The following is a 19,740-nucleotide window of genomic DNA, read 5'->3' on the forward strand; positions in this document are numbered from 1 at the left end:
ATTGCTCTACTCATCCCACCTCCGAAAAATCGATCGTTTTCCATACTCCGGTGACTCTTACTCTCTACCGATTGTAACAGCCATCCCATCAATTCTCCATTGATTGATATTTACAATCATAGGCCGTTACAATTGTTGCTCGCTCTAAAGCCCTAACCCCAGCGGAAGGAAAATCAATAGCATCGACACCTTTATGTGTATGCTTCCTCTCTCCCTAAAATCAAATCACTGTTCATCTTTACATAAAAGGATTTTTCGTATACACATATGCATCGTAAAGCATCCCAACTGAACAATGTAGGCGGATCAAAATAAATGACAGGTATGCATGCTTGATTTTTGAAATTAGGTTAAACTATTGGTTAGTTTTTTGCTTATTAATATGGCTGATTTGATCATTTAGTGAACTGAATATGAGTTTTGTTCACAGTTTTTATGTATTCTGATGTTGAGTTCTAGAACAAACGTTTGTGATATTTGTGTTTATGAATGAAGTTAATAATCTTGAAGATAAAAAGCTTTCAAATTCTGCGGAACCTATCCGGATGATGATTAGAAAGCAGGTTACTAATATACCAAGCGCCATGATCACAGCTGCTAAGTAAGTACTGATTAATGTTATTATAATCAAATTTGTTTTTAGTTTTAATTGATTTTAATGTTAAAAATTGAAACTAACTTATATAAAGTTGATTATTTGGTTAATTTAAATGTTTAGGTCACTAATTTTCCATTGTTTATGTTTATTGAAGTTATATATGTATTATTATTCTTAATCATAGTCATATTTGGTTATGCGGAAATCCTATCTTCGGAATGTCTCTATTTTCAGTTTTAAGTGAAATGAAAGAACAATTCAAGCAGGATCCTGGTTTTCTCGTGTATAGTAATAATTTTATTGAACCTGACCAATTTATATATATTCTATCTCTTTTCTACTTTGATCATATGTTCTCCAACTGATTAGGAGTTAGAAAGCGGCTTTTTTACGCAGTAAACCCTGGATACTGGTTAGGGAAAGGTGGAAATCGGGCCAAAGGTAATTCAGTGAAGTACTTATTATATATTCTTTGTGCTAGGCCTTTAAATGAACCGAACGAACATAAACGAAGCATTTTCGGGTTCGTTCGCTTAAAGTTAAACAGACGGGTGATCGAACTCAAACAAATAACCTAATGGGTTTTCTTGTTCATGTTTTTTTGTTAAGAAAATGGACGTGTTCGTTCATTAGCAATATAAGCGAACAAGGTTTCTTGTTCATGTTCGTTAACAAAATGAATGTGTCCATTTATGTTCGTTCGTTAACAATACAATCAGTGGGGTTTTTTGGTTTATTCTTGTTTGTTAAGAAAATGAACGCGTTCACATTCATTTATCTTTGTTCGTTAGAGAACTTAAATGAATATATTAACAAACATAAGAAAATAAGAAAACAAGAACCCGTGATCGTGTGGGCCTCACAATTTCAGTTCCGGAGGTGAATGCACGGAACAATCATAATTTGTCTCATACGATCATAAAAGGTAACAATCATAAAAAGGAACGATCACAAAAGCTATCATCTCGTAAGTTCATACGGGCCTTTTTTTCGAATTCCATTTGTCTAGAAATGGATCTTTTCAGTTTCCATGTCGAATTCCAGGCCCATTTTACAAATTGTATAGAATAATAAAGAGAAAGCGTTGTTTAAAAAAACATAGAACAAGCTATGAAAAATAAGATTTTGATTGCTCAGTATTGGTATTAACCTTTGTAGCTTCGAAAGTGAATACAGAAAGCCAATTGTTAAACCAAAACCAACAACCGGCTTGGCCGGTTTCACGATTTAAACTTAATCATGAAAGCCTCGAATATGAATAAACATATAATTTTAAAACTATTGTCACTATATTAAAAAACGCTGGACTCATTTTGGTGGTAAACTTGATCTATTACATAATATGATTTGAGATATTGCAGATTAGTGCTGAGGGATTAAATGATGAAAACCCTTCCATAAAGATCCTGGCTTTTGAGCCAAAAGGAGACAATGCTACAAATCCGAAGCATCTGGTACAATATTAACCTTGGCCAATATATACTAAAAATAGATTATATATATAATAGGTTTGTTATGGCTCGCGATTCGGATCGAGTTTGATAAGTGAAGCTTGGGCCCAGGCTCGTATATAAAATGCGCCTTACTTTAAGAATCGAGTTCGGGCCAAGCTCATCTAAGCTCGGGGTGATCCAATTTTTTCACAAGCTGATCTCGACTAGCTCGCGAGCGGTTTGTTTTATTTACACCCCTACTACTAAGTTCTCAACGTACGTACTGCCATATTGCTATTGTCCATCTGGAAAGCATATTTTAGGGCCTAAGTAAGTTATTATAGCTTCAAAACAACAGCTAAAAGTTACTACCTTTTACCTTCTATTTATATAATAATTATTTATGTTAATAGTGGGATGAACTGTTTACAAAAGAGTTGGAGAGTATATATTTGGCTATTAAATAATATGAGTATTATCTAAAACATCATAATATGATTAGAAAAATGTATTCATAAAACATAATATTTGACTTTGACCTGTTTTCTTTTTAAGAGTAATATTTTGGTTTTACCGGTTCAACCCAATTATGCATAAAAATATAACTCATGTTCGACCTGTTAGAGATTTAACATAACCTGATTCAACCCGTTAAAGATGAAACGTAGACACACACGGTGCTTTTAATTTTAGGTTTGTTTTTTACTAACGTTATTTTTAACGTTGTGTCTGCATTTATGTTCTAATTATTAAAAATCGGCCTGCTCCTGCTGCGAAGCGAACCAATATATTGCTAACTTCACAAACAAACTTGAGACAGAAATAAGAAGTATGATAGAAAAAGTGGTTATTTTCATGAGACTAATTTGGGTAGAATTGCAAGTTACTATTACATAACTCATGGAACAATTGCCACTTACATCGAGAATTTGAAGACTACTATGAGTGAAATAGATCTTTGCAGGCTGTTTTCACTCAGTGAAAAGTTCAAACATGCGACAGTAAAACGGGATGAAAAAATAGAACTTGTAAAGCTTGTGGATCGAGTTCCTATTCCCATCAAGGAAAGCTTAGAAGAACCGAGTGTGAAGATTAATGTCTTTCTTCATGCATATATTTCAAAGCTACAGCTTGAAGGACACTCTTTGACTTCTGACATGATCTTCATAACTCAGGTTGGTTTTATACTTAATGCTCTACATATTCATTAACTTTCTTTGCATTTGTTTTTCTCTTCATATAATACCAACCTACTTCGACTTTAGATATGTTTTAGTCATTGTACTTTTTTCTTGTATTATTATTTTTTTCATGATTTTGTTTTTTCAAAACGTGCTTTTATAAAAACATTGGAAGCTGGCCTTGACAACCATGTTACTGCTGCTACGGATCTACCATTGAAGCATATTTGGTAACTTAATTTCCACGTTATTCATACTTAGCTTTTAAAGTTCTAACCAAAATTTGATGTAATTCTTCCAAACATTTTCAAGGTTGTTGTTGATTTATATGTTTCGACATTACTTTTAATATAACTACAAACATACAAGTTACTAAAACTACTTAATGGTTTCACTTTTTTTTTATATATAAACGAAAATGATATTATGGTATACAATTATCTCTTTTAAGAATTACAAATACACTGTCAATCCGTTTTCTAAGTTTATCTACGTTTGAGTTTAATTTTCATATTAATTGTTTTAATGTCCCTACTAAGGTTGTGTTATTCGACCCCCACACATAATAAAGTGAGACAGTTTAGAAACATAAACGAACAAAATAACTGAACATGGATGAACAAACATAATCGAACGACCACTGATTAAAATTATACATCTATATAAACGAACTTAACCAAAACGTAAACTGGCGAACATAATGAACGTAAACGATTGAAACTAAACGAGCGTAATAGAATTTGCTCACGAACATAAATGAACAAACAAGACATGTGTTCATGTTCGTTCACATAACTAAATGACCAAAAGAATTTATAAACAAACTTCCTACAAAATATTTATGGACGGTTAGACCCCTTTTTTATAGCTTTTTTTTATGATTTTATAAATTTGTAAATTACTAATTTGTTCCAATAGAGATAAAAGTGTGTAACTGAAGGTTAACCGACAATCCGACACATTCATAAACATTCTACTTCTTTGTGTTTATTTCAAGAACGACCCAGGTGGATGGCACATATTCTTTAGTCAACCCAGGTTAATTTATGCCTGACTTTGCAAATCTAGAAAAAAAATAACATAAGTGTATTCATATAAAATGATTTCGGACCTTATAAAGCATTTTATATAATTTAGGCTATATATTTTAGGCGAAACATAGACGGTTGTAACTTATATTAGTGTTTCTTACCAGGGGCCGATTATCATACAAGCAGTTTGCTACATTCTTAGCCTGTGTGAAGGAACTCTTGTACCCAACTCTTAGAAACAAACGAAGGAGGTGTGTTTCTATATGCATTTGTTACTATGTTATCATTGTTCTGATGCCAACTCTAATTAGTTGTCATTACTATAGGAGTCTTTAAAGAAGGCTGATGAAATATTTGGAACCAAAAACAAGGACCACCATGCTAATATTTGAGGGTTTAATACTTTATTAGTCGTAACTTTAGTTGAAAACCTGATTTGTGATTATTATATATTAATTATTTCTAGAGTGTACATACGATTTCATTGCGCCTGAATAACTTACCGATACTATTTCACGTTTTCACTTTTTTTCTCTTAAATATATGACACCGTTTATGGTTTACATTTAATTTTTTAAGAATTCCATTATACTGCCAATATCGTTATCAAGTTCTTAGCTTATCTATGTTCCAATATGAATTTTATTCAAAATTGAGTTTACCCGTCGCAACGCTCGTTTTTTGTTTTAAATGATTGCATTGTGCAAACTTTAATTGTTGGTTTACAACTAAGGTTGTAAACGATAGGGATGGTAACGGGCCGGGTTTGGGTCGGGTATCGGTAATCCCATGCCCATACCCGTTTATAAAACCGTGTCCATACCCGGCCCATTACCCGTCTGGTATCGGGCATAACCATGGGTATCGGGTATACCCGTTGGGACTTTCAAGTACATTTTTTTATTCATTATAATTATTTTATACATCTTATTCATACAACAATTATTACAAATTTAAATATAATACACTCCATATATAATATAAGCATGACAATAAATATATAATATCATTATAATTTGTATATAATTTTTTATATATATGCTTCACAACCTATGAAATACAAAGAATTTTTCAAGTGTATAATTCGAGTGTATGGTTCGGGTAAATGGGTATGTCTCTTCGGGTAATCGGGCCGGGTATCATCTAATCCCATACCCGGCCCGTACCCACGAAAATTTTTAAATCCTAATCCCATACCATGCCCATATCCATCGGGTTTCGGGTATATCCGTCCCATTTATTTCGGGTTTCGGATATACTCGTAGGGCACGGGCTTTTTTGCCATCCCTAGTAAACGGGTTTGATTGGTTAATCTTGGAAAAAATCTCATGAATACATCCAACCCTGTCGCCTTTATATCTTGGAGCAGTTACTGTTCAGTGAGCTTTGGAGATTCATTTGTACTACTTTTATGTCACCATAAGAATACAAAATTTTGCAGGGTGGAATTAAAAGAGATTCGCATATCATTAGGTTCAAAACTTCTATTTCAAGAAGGTTGTTTCAAGTCAACATATCATGAACTTGCAAAAAAGAAAAAAACAAGTGCTAAAGAGTCATAAGAGTCGAGAGAGCTTTTAACAAAATCCAACAAAAAATTGTAGAAGTCATTAGCATGTAATTTCATTTCCCGCCAGAGATGTATAACATCATCAGCATGAAAGACGAGACTTATTTAGTTTTGCGTGACATAGATTTACAATTATTTAGTTTTGCGTGACATAGATTTACAAAAAAAGTGTTTTATGATGATAAGTGGTAGGTATTTTCCTACATCAAACTTGCTTTGGCATATATTAAAGATGTGTTTTGCTACTTTCGTACATAGTCTGATTTTCATTGCAAGTCGTATTTCGATCCCGTTTCTTCGTGCAGGTTCCTATGGGTATATATGTGCGTGTGTGTGAAAAGTGAATATGAGACTGTCACACACCTAACTTAGATGTGAAACCCCAAAACTACATAGTTTCTACATAGTTTTGATTCATATCAATTAATAGTAATCCCCTTTTCACTCCATAAATTTATCATCCCCAATTTGTCATATATAAATTTTACTGATCGATAACTTAATTTGTTGAAATGTGAATATTAAGATATCAATCTATGTTATTGCTTAATTAACGAAATGGTGTTTTTATTATATGTTTATTGTAGTGTACACAAGAAACTCATTGCTTTGTGGGCTATGAAATTGCGTCCAACTAATTAATGTCTCTTCTTAATTTTATGTATTCTTTTATGAAGTGTAACACATGCATCGATTTCATTTTATTCATTTTTAACACCCACCGGAAAGCGATGACTCTTCTACTACTCGTTAGATCTAATTCAACTATATTAATCATTTGTTCATTTACACTTCCGCAAGCCGATCAAATCCGCTACTACGTGCTAAACAGTTACCGACTGAATCCCTGTTGCATCATCCCCGCACCGCAAACCGAACTCATACCGACCACATTCCCATTGCGTCCCCACCGCAACGCACGGGCACACCTACTAGTATATATTTGTGTATGTGTGTGTGTGTGTTTTGGTTTTGTTTGGCTGTAAAAATTTGAAATTTGGAAATCGATATGAATTCAGTTTAGTTCGGTTTCGGTTAAAATTAAACAAATCGATTTAAACCATGTTAATCAAACTCATCCAAAACAACTTTTTTTTTTCTCTTTGTGATTAGGATAGGGCGTCCCATTCTTCATCAAAATATGCAAACAAACCCAACATATACATCATGAAACCAAAAGTTAAAGATCATAATAAAACATCCAAACCGATGACTCGTTAAATTGCTTCAAACATACAATTAGTCAACCATAAAATAACCATCCGAAAACATCCAAAATAAAAAATTGAAATATATATATGGATATTAACTATTGAACTACATATTAGATATGACCTTAAAAAATATTGGCCATATACAAAATAATTAATATAGTATACGTTTTAGTTGGTTAATTTGATTAAACTTAATAAATTGAACAAATAGCATTAGAAACACATACTAGTATTTAACAATATACACCGTAGAGGGGTCAATAAAAACAAATATAAATTCCATGCATTAAACTACATAATAGTTTGTTATTTTTGAAAATTTATTTTAAAAGCAAAATCTTCTTTAATATAAGACCCCGGTCCCGACAACCATACTTAAGATTCATGCATGACTCTTGAGTTCTTAAACGACGGTCATGAAAATGGCGCCGACTTTCCAATACCATTTTGATGACCGTCGTTTTAATCATTCAAAAACCTAACTAAATTAAATAGTTAGAGTAAGTAGGGTATTGTATCCATGAGGAGCATGTGGTCAGTGTCACAAAATTTATTACATTATTTAATCTAAATTTAACTAACTAAGGTGGAAAAACGACATCAAGCAATTATTAGAAGATTGATTTTAAAAACAATTTAAGAAAGATGCAACCTCCTCTGGGTTTCAGATCTAGGTTTCACACAAAACACGTTTGATTAATTGGACACCACATAGACATGGTGTTGGAACGTCGGTTAATTTAGGTGGTAATAAAAAACAGATGTTTGTCATCCGATCTTCTATAAATGCAAATAGTTTAAATAAACGAACACATCAAATTGTTTATACAACGTTGTCAATGTCGGAAACAAATCCAAACATGAATAAAATTGAGTTTAATGTTCAACCTAAACGAATCGTTCACCCAAAGATAGTTACAACGTTATTAGCCTTGCATAGTCATGATTATGGCTTCTTGATTTGCGTGCTGCTTGGCCAAAGAGGCTGCTGCTCTCGTCTAGCCTGCACACCAAAACAGCCCTCGCCGCCTTTTCACAATTACTTTCCTTTTTCTTTTAATCACCTGTGACCTGATCTAAATCTTGTGGCCTAAAATTCTTTCTTTCCAATTGTCGAACCAAGTACGTGCTCCTTTTATCCTTACTCCAATAAATGGAGTAGTCCATGATGCAATTTTTTATTAAGTTGAGGCCTCCTGATGTCATCAATACGTTTAACCCAAAGTCAACTGGAAAAGAACCAATTAATTCATGACATAATTAATTCATTAAATAACAAATAAATCAGTCATAGTAATTTCAGTTATCACGATACTTCAACTCAACAATATAACCTTTTTAATAAATGTTTTACTATCAATATTTCACATACTAATATACTAATAAATAAAAGTGGTTTGTTAAGTTTAAACATTTATTTATTGTTTTAGCTCGTTTACTTAACATCTAATAAATTATAATAATCACTAATACGTAGACTGTTTAATAAAAAATTATAAATAAAAACATTCATATATATATATATATATATATATATATATATATATATATCACATCCCCACACTTATCAATTGCTTGCCCTCAAGAAAACTATTATGCAACACATTCCCTCTATCAACGGTTAAATAATTTTCATTATTAGTACCAGTAAGATTTAAGGTCATACCCGATTCCCAATGCTGACACTTTCAAGATTGTTAGTGTTAGGATTGATTTATCACTATCAACCTCGTAACCAACAACTTAATGTTGACAAGACGGTTACGAATATGCTAATGTGAAAACCCAAAGAATACTAAAGGCGGAAACAATAGTACTCAGAATGTTGCTCAAATAAACACAAAGATGACAAACACACAAGACACTCAAAAAATTTCCATTGATATTGATTCATAATACAAAGGATTAACTTTAGGGTTTCTTGGTGGAATGTCAGGTGAGCTTACTTTCATAAATGTGACATAAACTTTGCTTAAATACCCACACCTAACACCTTCTAGAAACCCTAATCATTGCAAAAACATATTCTAACGTATTCAAAATTATTAAAAGTGTAAACATGTCTTCGAGTAAGCTTTTGTCTTTGTCGAGCAAACCTTGTAATACATAAGTGTGATGGAATAGTTCTCCAAGCAAGCTTTACTTAGAATATTTTCCTTAGAAGGAAAATATTCTTCAAGCAGACTTCAATCTTCATGATAATATAAAACTTTTCTCGATAATATCCTACGAGAAAACTTGTTCTTCTTGATCTCTTCAACCTTTTGTTGATAACTTATTCTAGCAAACTAAGTGTGCCGGTGGTACTGTAGCTTGCTCGAGGTTGAACCTTGCTCGTTGAAGTCCTTAGTATAATTCCATACGACTTGCTACAAGTGTGCTTCATATCTTTTTGATTGAAACCTTGCTCGATCCACCAAATTACTTGGTTTAAGCTTGGTTATGTCAAGGGTTTTATCTGGAACAAACATTTGTCGACTGAAGAACAACATTGCTTGATGAAGTGTAGTTTGCTCGAATTAAACGCTTAGAAGAATTCCAGAAGTTAACCTTTCTTGATGTAAGATATCAAGCTTAAACAAGTATTAGGATTGCTCAAAGTTCCTAGTTTGCTCGTATTCCATACTTAACTATTTTCTTGAAGAGGTTGAGAAGATTCCAATTTTCCTAGATCAATTCTTGATCCCAACAATCTCCCCTAGATTGGAACAAACTCAGATGCACCAAAACACATGTAGATTATACACACTTGTCCAAAATACACATCAAATTCTCAAAAGCAATAAATTTCATTACTTAAAAGAAAAAGTTACATATTCAAAAATATGTCATAAGGACAATACAAATCAAAAGTAATTAGCTTCTTGAGCTTCTTCTTCCTTCAGTTCTTCTGTTAAGTCTCACAACAACAGCTTTCTGTTGAAAAATTGATATCTCCCTATGGAATGGATGTTCACAGAAATATTCATTCTCATTATGTCATGAAGATCATCCATGTGGAGATATTCCAAATCAGAGTCTTCTTCAAATTTTCCCAGAGCAACACCCTTAGAGTTTCTCAAGATAAAAAAATTGGTCTTCTTTTCAAAATGTATATGAGATATTCTTCCATTTCTTTGCACCTATGAGTTGGGCTTGCTCATCTGTCTTCTCATACTTATACACTCTTTCAAATGATAATTCTTTCATTCTTATGTCACTTTCCTTTTAGTCTTTTCAGCCTCAACGTATTCCAGTTTTCTGTTCTTATTCAACAATGGAAGTCCGTTTCCAACTTCTTCTTTTAAGTACTTTGATAAGTCATTTATTTGTTTCCTAGGAAATCTTTCCCTCGGCTGATAGTCAAAGAGACGATGACTTTCTAGCTCTTCTAGCTGCTCTTTATTGAATTCCTCGAAATCATCTCTGAAGATCATTGCTTTTAGCTCACCACTTTTCATTATCACCTTTAATCAAAGTACATATTCTTTGGCAGGTCCACATTTGTTGGTGGTCTTTGTTCTCTTTGATAGCTGGACCTTGTGGTCGTAATGGGAGCTCTGGATGTAGAAGCCCTTGATGAGTAATGTCTTTGAGGTTGGGGCCTTCTCATATGTCCCCTTGATTCAAGTAGTTGTATAATCTTGTCCTTGCTCATCATAATCATAGACAGATAGTCAACAACTTCTTTGGAGAAAACTTTTTTATCATTTCAATAGTTTCCTTGTCCAATTGTTCCTGAGAAGGTGATTATGGTTTATCACTGACATGCCTCTTGGGACTTGTTTGTCTTGCCATATGCTTTTTCACTTCATCTTCTACTTCATCAAAGTAAATCTTCTCTTCATTAAACAGCTCTTTCAACTGTGACTGCCCCAAATTATCAAACACCCCTACTGGCATACCCTTTTTCAGCATAAGCTGCCTTAGAATATTAATATTTTCTTTGTCTTCCTAGGGTTTTAAATTTGTTTTCTTCACAGTTGGAGTAGGCTCAGTTTGGACTTGAGGGACCAAGGAGGGAGTTGCAACTGGTTCTTCATTTTTGTACAGTCTCTTCAACTCCTACTTGTATTTAGCTAGCTCTAACTCATATAAATCTTTCTTCTGAGTACCCTTAAGCTTGTTCAAATCACTTAGCACACCTCTTGCCTCCATCAATCTTTCAAGCAACTTCTCCTTGTACTTGGACATGGTGGATTTCTTTTCTTCTGCTAATCTTGCTCTTGCTTTATCAGCAAGTACCTTTCTTTTTCTTTCTTCTTCCTCCTTTTCTTTCAACTCTTTCATTTTTCGTTGTTTCATGTGTTCAGCAACAACTTTCTCATATTCACGAATTTTTGTGGAAATAGCCCTGAACATGTCTTCCGCATCTTTCTTTGACATTATCTCAGCATGTTCAAATTTTATTCCATGTTCTACTAAGTATCCCACTTTCCCTCCATATTTTCTCAAAACACTATCTTTTCTTTTTAACTTATTAATAGCTCTCTGTTCAAGCCTTTTCTTTTCTTCTTCATCTTCCTTTGCTTTTAGAGCTTTGCATAGATTTTCTAAGTCTTCAAAATTCATCTTGCTTACTTGTTCATCAGAGTAGTTATACTGTATCAGATGAGATAAATATTGATTCAACATTTTTTTCCTGTGTTCTCTTTTCTTTCTTATCTCATCTCTCTTCTTCTCAAATAGATAACCAAGATCTTCTTCAAACAACTTATTGGATTTCTTCATACTTAAAACTATGACCCATTAAGCTCACAATTCTTGGATTCTATCTCTTTAGTTCCTCCATACTTGCCTCAATGTTTTCAATATGCACATCTGATAAATGAATTTGAGGTAAAACTGGTTCATCCTCTTTGGCCTTTCTAGGAGCTTCGTGAGTGGATCCGCAATGTTTTGATCAGTGTGAACTTTGCAAATACATGTCTTTCCCTTTTCAACTTCATCCCTTATGTAGTTGAATCTCCGCTCAATGTGCCTTGTCTTTTGATGTGCACGGGGTTCCTTGATTTGAGCAATCGCACCTTCGTTGTCACAAAAGATCTCTAGAGGGTCCTGAATGGTACGGACTATCCCTAGATCGGTAATGAACTTTCTAATCCAAACATATTCTTGAGCTTCCAAAGAGGCGGTGATGTATTCGGATTCAGTGGTGGACAAAGCTACCACATCTTGCTTTGCGCTCTTCCAAGAGACAACCCCACCATTTAAAACGAAAACATATCCCGATTGTGATTGAGAAACATTTCGATCAATTTGGAAACTCGCATCCGTGTAACCCTTTACAACGAGTTCCTCCTCACCAGATCCATATACTAGAAACATATCCTTAGTCCTCCTAAGGTATTTCAATATGCTCTTAACTGTCATCCAATGGCTAGTTCCCGGATTTTGTTGGTATCTACTTGTCATGCTTAAAGTGCATGACACATCCGGTCTGGTGCATATCATGGCATACATGATGGAACCAATAGCTGATGCATATGGGATTCCATTCATCTTGTCTTGCTCATCCTTTGAGCTTGGACATTGAGATGCACTTAATATTGTTCCTCTTTGAATAGGTACCAAACCTTTCTTAGAGTTGTCCATCTTGAACCTTTTCAAGATTTTGTCAATGTATGCACTTTGATTTAAACCTATCAACCGCATTGATCTATCCCTATAGATCCTTATTCCCAAAATATAGGCGGCTTCACCAAAATCCTCGATGGAAAAACAACTTCCAAGCCAGGCTTTTACACCTTCCATGGTTGGAATGTCATTTCCAAATAGTAGTATGTCATCGACATATAATACCAAAAAGGTAATGATGCTCCAACTAGCTTTCTTATACACACAAGCTTCATCAGCGTTTTTGATGAATCCAAAATATTTAACTTCATCATCAAAACAGTGATTCCAACTTTTAGATGCTTGTTTCAATCCATAGATTGACTTCTTTAACTTGCATACTTTTTTAGGATGTTGTGGATCAACAAAACCTTCAGGCTGAACCAAATAAACATCTTCCTCAAGGTGTCCATTTAGAAAAGCGGTTTTGACATCCACTTGCCATATCTCACAATCATAATATGCAGCTATGGCAAACAATATCCTAATAGACTTTAGCATCGCAACATGTGAAAAAGTTTCATCACAATCAACCCCTTGAGTTTGAGTAAAACCTTTTGCTACAAGTCTAGCTTTATAAGTATCCAAGTTTCCATGCATATCAGTTTTTCCTTGAAAACCCACTTACTTCCAACCAGTTTGGAATTAAGAGGTGGAACAACCAAGTCCCATACTTGGTTGGCATGCTTGGATTGCATCTCAACGTTCATGGTTACAAGCCATTTATCACAATCAGATTGTGACATTGCATCATGGTATGTGGTTGGTTCATAGCATCCATCCATGAAAAATCCATATCTTTTAGGTGGAGTGCAAATTCTATCAGATTTGCGAACGTTTTGTGTGTGTTGATCAACCATTTGATCATTCTCAACAACCTCTAGTTAATTGCTAGAATCAACCAAACGTGTATCGGCTTGTGGTTCTTGATCCTCCTCGAGTTCCACAGTTCTACTAGTTCCTTCCATAAGGAACTTAGTTTCCAAGAACTCAACCTTTCGAGCAATAAACACTTTTTGCTCGTTTGGATTGTAGAAATAAAATCCTATTGAATCTTTGGGATATCCTACAAAGATACACTTAGTGGATCGACTTTCAAGTTTGTTTTGGGTATTGTGCTTAACATAAGCCTCACAACCCCATACCTTTAAATATGATAATGATGGAACCCTTCCATGCCATATTTCAAAAGGTGTCCTATCCATTTTCTTGGTTAGTGCCATATTTAGAATACAGGCTGCAGAGATCAATGCGAAACCCCAGAATGATAGAGACAGTGTGCTTCTAGCCATCATAGATCGAACCATATCCAATAGAGTTCGATTCCTCCTTTCTGACACACCATTATGTTGTGGTGTTCTGGGTGGAGTAAGTTGTGAGATAATCCCACAACTCCTAAGATGATCTAGAAACGCATCATTGAGGTATTCACCTCCTCTATCAGAACATAGTACTTTGATTGTTTTATTGAGTTGATTTTGCACTTTATTTTGGAAGACTTTGAACATTTCAAAGGCTTCATCTTTGTGTCTTAATAAGAACACATACCCATAACGAATATAATCGTCGGTAAAGGTAATGAAGTATCTTTCACCATTTCTTGTCATTGTCTTAAAAGGACCACATACATCCGAATGTATGATACCTAATAAGTCTTTCGCCCTTTCATTAGTTCCATTAAAGGGTTCCTTGGTCATCTTCCATAATAAACAGGATTCACACTTATCAAATGATTAATCATTTGATTCCAAAAGTCCATTCTTTTGAAGTGTATGTATGCGATCCTTGTTTATGTGGCCAAGGCGACAATGCCAAAGATAAGTCTTACTCAAATCCAGTTTGAGTCTTTTGGTGCTAGATTGGTACAAAGAGTTATCAATGGATGTGTTATCATGAACTAATTCATAAATGCCATTACACAGCATCGCTTTAAAATAAAAGGCATCATTCATGAAAACATATATACCATCGTTTACAAACTTTAAATCATAACCAAATTGTCTTAACAAAGAAACATAGATAATATTCCCAGTCAATCTAGGAGCATGCAAAATGTTTTTCAAAATAACATCCAAACCAGTTGGAAGCTTCAAAACATAATCTCCTCGGGCTTGGACGTCAACCTTTGCTCCCTTTACCATGAAGAGACTTATATCTCCTTTCTTGTAATCACTTCTTCTTTTGAACTCCTGCAGTGAATTGCATATATGAGTTCCACATCCGGTATCCAGTACCCATGTGTTAGAAGAAATAATATTAAGATCAATATGGATCATGAAAGTTGTACCTGAGGTTTGCCCCGCATTCCTCTTAGCTTTCAACTCCTTGAGGTAGGTTGATTTCTCATCCAATGTCCTATCTTACCACAACCAAAGCACGGATCCTCAGAGTTAAGCTTTAGTTTCTTTGGTTTCATTGGTTTCGCCTTCGCCTTTCCCTTGAACCTTCCCTTGACTTGACCTTTACCACTAGCAACCTTTACTTTGGGTTTCAGATGACTCCTCTTCTTAAAACCTCCTTCATTGATCATGAGAATGGGTAAAACCTTTTTACCCATTCCAGCTTCGGCTGTTTTGAGCATTGCGTGAAGCTCACCAATGCTCTTGTCCCATACATTCATGTTATAATTCATAATAAGTGTCTCAAACCTTTTAGTTAAGTCATTAAGGATCATATCCGTGGCTAATTCTTTTGAGATGGGACAATTAAGCCGTTCAAGCCGATCAATGTGGCTTTTCATCTTAAGCACATAAGATGAGACAGATTGGGTTTCTTCCATATGACATGTATGAAACGCTCGAACCGTTTCGAAGCGTTGCTCCCTAGCTTGAGAAAGGAACATTTCCTTAAGCTGGGTGATCATGTCATATGCCCCATGATTCTCTAAATCCTTTGCATCTCGGGAATCATTGTTCCCAACATGAGGCAAGAAACTTGCACCGAATCCTTGGTGTATTTCAACCAATCGTTATAGGCATCCAAGTCAATAAAATCAGATTCATCAGGAATAGGATCGTCCAATATATATTATTTCTTTTCTTGCTTGAGAACAATTCTCAAGTTTCGATACCAATCCATAAAATTGTTGTAGTTTAGACGATCCTTATCGAGAATGGATCTTAGTGATAGATTATGCATGGGTGGGATAATTGCGTTTGGTGGGTTGTTCTTTGCGGGCATCTATAAATTTAACAAAGCTCAATTTTAGTATTTTTGATATCATTAATAAATTTTATACGTTAATACCCTTTATTGTCTCCAAGACAATTAATGATTAGAATCTAGAACCCAACGTTTCATTCAGATACTAGTTAGGTGATCTTTATCCAACTATTCAAATTAACAAGGTAGTCAAAGTTTGACGATTACAACCCTTTGCAATTTCTAGCTTTATGGGATCGGTTAAACATCATATTTTTAGTTGGCATGTTTAATCCCATCAACATCTTTGTACGCCATGCTTTGGTGACCCTATTCACATGGTTTCCAAATCAAGTCGTCCTACTTACACACGCGTGTGAGTTTACACATACAAGTGGTTAGGTGACCTTTATCCCACAAATATTGTAAATCCACCTCAAATTCACAAGTTCCCTTTAATGCGGTTAGGTGACCTTTATCCCACATCAAGTTCACAAGTGATTCGAGTGTTGAATAAAAGGATGGTATTCAACTTGTTTTAAAAGGGATTTAAGTTTTCTAAATTCTGGATTGGAAAACTATTTATCTACCTTCCATTTCATGCATTCAAATGTATGGTACCTTTGTTGAAAACCAATTTTCACAATTCCTTTTAATAAAATTCATTTTATATGAAATCATTAATTGTTAATAAAACCAATTTTATTACTTAATAATTTCTAAGGAATCAATTTTATGCAAGTTGCTGATTTTAGATTGTTAACATCCATATCCAAATATGATAAAACAAAACAAGAATCAACCACACAAGCATAAACAATAATCACAAGTCCATAACCAAAGCCACCTAAGATTGACAACACTTGTTGACCGAAACAAGTGTGTCATAAGGTCTCTCTTAAGGGACGAGCATGACACAAGGCATGTGATGGTGAACTCCCACTTGATTCCGTATCCATATACTTCAAGTGTTCACCTCTTGTTGTGATCTTTTCTCTTTATTTGGGCTTCCATTTTGGGCTTGGGCCGTTGGGCTAAAATCCCATAGTGGACTATTAGGTACACTATGGCCCTAAACCAAAATGGTAATGTAGTTGCATCTTCTTTCACAAAATATATCCTAATACATTTTTCTTTGTAAAAGGAATACAACTATTCTACTTATTATTACAAACCAATTTGAAATAAATAAATAAATAGATTACAAACCCGAATAAAAGAATATTACAACCAAATTGAATAAATCACAAAACATTACACAACATACACAAGGTCATAGCTAGGTTATGAACATCTAAACAATCAGGTCAACGCTTGACTAGAATGGTTCCCCTTTGACCCCCCTTAGTTTTCGTCCAGAACCAAAACTCAGAGTTTTCGGCCAAGGCCAGAAAACTTGAGTTCTCGTCCAGAAACCGAGAACCTGAGTTCTCGGCCAACAACTGAGAACTATGGTTTAAAACCTTGAGTTCTCGGTCAGAGAACGGATTTTCGGTCAACCGAAATCTCATGGTTCCCAACCAAGAGTTTTCGGCCAACCAAGAACGTGGGTATGAACAGTTTTCGGCCAGACCGAAAACCTTGATTTTCAACCAAGAGTTTTCGGCAAGAGTTGAAAATACAGATTTTGTCCAAACAAAATTTTATCATCCAAATGATTTAACTTTTCCCAATTTCCACATGCATGTGTGGTAGAATCTTGAAAAACCAAGGGGAAACCAAATGAGTAAAGTTTTCGGCCAATATTGTAAGAAATACCATAATACCCGAATACTTTAGATCTCATTTGAAGCATGTAATTTTATAAGCGGCTCTTGATACCATTGTTGGGTTTTCATAAGATTATCAAGAACATATAAACCCATTTATATGTAAAAACGCAGCAGAAATAATGTTTTAAATCTTGTTTATCAAATGTATATAAAACCCGTTTTATATCAAAACCCAATACCAAGATCCATATACGAATTACCATGCTATCAAATATAACCATAGGGTGTTTTAAAACATAACTACAAGTTTTAGAAACACCAAAGGGGATGAATTATTTGGATAACAAGTCTTCAAAGGAGAAGATCCTCAAGCTTGTATACCCTTCCAAATTTTCCAACAAACACCTTTTGCTAGGTTTTACACTCTTGCAAATAAAAAAATCCCTTGTCCTTATTTTTTGTTCGGCCGAAAAGAAAGAGAGGAAGATAGAAAACTTGTGTGTGTGAGAGAGTGTGCTTGAATTGTCTTGTGTTGGTCCAAAACCATCAACCAACCAAATATATTGCATGTCTTTGGAAGAAGCAAAAAAGAGGAGAGAGAGAGGAGGGAGGGGCCGACCAACACTTGGCTCCCCACCCAAATTCAAAATCCCATTTTTTTTTCATTTCCATATATTATGTCCATGTTACATAATAAAATGTAACATGACATAAAACGAGTAACATGCAAAATGTTATTTAACCAACTTAAATAACATCTCTCAAAATATAAATTATTCATATAACTTATTTTTTACACAAGTGCAAATATTTAGAAAACCATTTTTTCTAAATATTATAAGTGTTGATAACTATTAGTTAGATCATATCTAATAATAAATATCGTGGTGTTTGTATAGCTTGTTATTGGGTATGACCTAACTTGGATCATAACATACTAGCCACATCGACTCAAATATGTGTCTTGGGCATATCGGTTCCAACATTATTGAGCAACGATTGGATAACTTAGGTTGCGAGCATGTTTGCTATAATAGAAGAGAGAGAGAGAGAGAGAGGGAAAAGATGAATGAAAAATTTTCTAAGTCCCTCTTTTATAGTATACCCTTGTGCATTTGAAAGTGGGTTTTAAATGATTTTTGTCGTTTAGTAACTGATCGATCAAATATTTTACCAAAGTTTTCTCGTATCTAGAGTTCACTCATTTTTAGTTTTAACATAAATATACTACGTCATAAAAATGAAAGAAGTTTACTTGAATATAAAAGATTGCTCGAGAAATTTATCACAAGCTACATAATCAAGTATATTTGCTCAAATAGACAACTTTGCTCGAAATCAATTAAGATCTCAATATATTAAGTTAGAAATATTCCTAAATGTCAAAGCTTAATTGAATAATTTACAAAACAAAAGTTTACTCAAATTAACTTAATCAAGCAAAAATTTATTATTGTTCAATAATATAGTGTCAAGTATACTCGAAGAACAAAGTTTACTCGAAAATACTTCAAAAAGTTAGAGTATGCTGGAGAACACTTATAATGTTATAGGTTAACATAAAAGTGTGCTTGAAACACAAAATGTTCTCGATAAACTAAGTTTACTCAAAAACACTTTGAAAGTATGCTTGAAGACACTTGAAATATTAAATTCTTAATATACACGTATGCTTGAAGCATAAAGTTTGCTCGATAAACAAAGTTTACTCAAAAACACTTGTATTTCACAAAGTATTCAGACATAATCAAAACATAATTATATAAATAATTCATCAAGTTTACTCGAAATACTCCAAGTTCACTCGAAGACTTAAACATCAGAAAAATATTCAAGCACACATATTCATACATAAGATATATATTCAGTCATATTTATTGTAGATATGCGACTCTCATTGACTTAAACCTTACTTCAAACAGTCTTCCTTTTGGATCAAAAGTTTAAGAGTCAATGGTGCATTTTGAGATCAAATTTTAGTTTCTCATTAAAAATTCTTTACTCTTTTTATTAAAATATCTCAACATGGAATCATATTGAGTAAGTCACCTCTCAATACTTTATTATCAACATTATTATGACACATTTGACATGTTAATAGCAGGTAATTACTTAACATGAATTTCATTACTTAGGTGACATGATTAAGATTCAATTAATTTCATAATGCATAAATGGATAACACTTATTGCACTATCATGCCTCATATCTCTTTTCAAAGCTTATTTGGCTTTCTCCAGATCACTCCAAATTGACTTCAACCTA

The 19,740-nt window shown here is 34.0% G+C and overlaps 1 long non-coding RNA gene across 1 annotated transcript; it reads left to right on the forward strand.

Moving 5' to 3' along the window:
- Positions 1 to 398: 398 nt before the first annotated feature.
- LOC143595435 (uncharacterized) lies at positions 399 to 1,246 on the forward strand. Its single transcript, XR_013146527.1, has 3 exons — positions 399 to 466; positions 511 to 601; positions 833 to 1,246. It is a non-coding gene; the product is annotated as an uncharacterized LOC143595435 (long non-coding RNA).
- Positions 1,247 to 19,740: the final 18,494 nt, after the last annotated feature.

Source organism: Bidens hawaiensis, unplaced genomic scaffold (assembly GCF_021521415.1).
Source record: "Bidens hawaiensis isolate Kalapana, Puna unplaced genomic scaffold, B.hawaiensis_p1.1 tig00045141_1, whole genome shotgun sequence".
Classification (NCBI taxonomy): Eukaryota; Viridiplantae; Streptophyta; class Magnoliopsida; order Asterales; family Asteraceae; genus Bidens; species Bidens hawaiensis.